The sequence below is a fragment of the Schistocerca cancellata genome, chromosome 5 (assembly GCF_023864275.1).
Source record: "Schistocerca cancellata isolate TAMUIC-IGC-003103 chromosome 5, iqSchCanc2.1, whole genome shotgun sequence".
NCBI classification, from domain to species: domain Eukaryota; kingdom Metazoa; phylum Arthropoda; class Insecta; order Orthoptera; family Acrididae; genus Schistocerca; species Schistocerca cancellata.
In genome coordinates, this window is record NC_064630.1 from 542,326,119 (window position 1) to 542,327,606 (window position 1,488).

General features: G+C 45.9%; 1 non-coding gene across 1 annotated transcript; it reads left to right on the forward strand.

The window, feature by feature from the left end:
* Positions 1 to 401: 401 nt before the first annotated feature.
* On the forward strand, positions 402 to 473 carry Trnat-agu (transfer RNA threonine (anticodon AGU)). Its single transcript has one exon. It is a non-coding gene; the product is annotated as a tRNA-Thr (tRNA).
* The last annotated feature ends 1,015 nt before the right edge of the window (positions 474 to 1,488 follow it).

The following is a 1,488-nucleotide window of genomic DNA, read 5'->3' on the forward strand; positions in this document are numbered from 1 at the left end:
AGGCCGGCGCTCGAACCTGAGTCTCTTGCTCACTAGGCAGCGGCGCTAACCACTACGCCACCCAGGAAGTTGCTGTGCATAACTGCACTGGATACCCTAGCACGCCTTCCTCCTCAACTCAAATTTTCATTCGTAGATTCAGCCTGCATACATAAGTATGAGACTTGACAGATTATCTGGACCCATATAGTTCCAGCTAATTTAAGCAACTATGCCTGAGTTTCAAACAGCCCTTGTTCCGTTCGATGTTGAGGTGCTATTCCACTACAGCTGGAGAGCCTCTGTAATACTGTTCGAGTTTGGGATGGGAGGAACACCAAGTGGGCTGAACCGTAAATGAGAGTTTTAACTGAAGAGAGAGGTGTGCTATGGTAGTTCGTGCAATTAGGCAAAGCCACTGCGCCAGGGTCGTGTAGTGATTATCGCATTTGCCTAGTGAGCAAGAGACCCGGGTTCGAACCCCGGCCTTGGCACAAATTTTCATTCGTCTCTTCATCCTGCATATATACATCATAGATGTCTGAAATTTTAAAGGTCACATAATTTCATAGTGGGCCCTTATGACGATGATGAACTGCATCTGGCAATGCTCGATCTCCTCAGAGCCACAATACACGAATAAGTCCGTCGCGAAGTGTAAACCTATTGAACAGTCGATGTGGTGCCATTCTCATGTTCAGTGTAGCTGTTTGGTTGATCAGTGCGGGCTGGTCTCTCCTACCACATCAACGGAAGCCGCAACGGTGATTGCAAATATCTTGCTTTAAATGCCTGTCGCCAGAGGCCACTGAGGTCTTGCTTGGCGTTGATCGTGGTACACCGGAACACATTAGCTCCATATTCGTATTACACTAGTGGGTTACCGACCAACGTGAATAGCAATAGCGCTCATCGACACACCTCTCTCGACAGACGACAATTCTGACATTATCGTACTCCGACACTAGCTGGTACACGTTCTTCTTCGTACACGAGGTATAACACGAAAATAATCTTGAGGCTGAAGCTCTTCTTCCGAGTTTGCCTACTAGTAGAGATCTTGGAGGGGCCGCCTTGAGCAAAACACCTTATTTTTCTTCTATTTCCAAGATATATTTCACTGAAGTTTCACCATCATGAGTGGGCTTTTATTTTACTTCTATTCAACAGGTAAAATGTTGGCCGGCCGGGGTGGCCGAGCGGTTCTAGGCGCTACAGTCTGGAACCGCGCGGCCGCTACGGTCGCAGGTTCGAATCGCCTCGGGCATGGAAGTGTGTGACGTCCTTATGTTAGTTAGGTTTAAGTAGTGCTCAGAGCCATTTTTTAAGGTAAAATGTTGTTTACTACATATAAAAATGAGTATTTAAGGAAATCACATCAAAATCTCTAGATGACAAACTGTCTCACAACGAACATCGCAGAAAAAATTAAGCCTAACCAGAACAGTGTCAGTAGTACAATTTCGAAGCAAATAACTTTTCTACGTAAAGTTCTATGGGGCTGCAGAT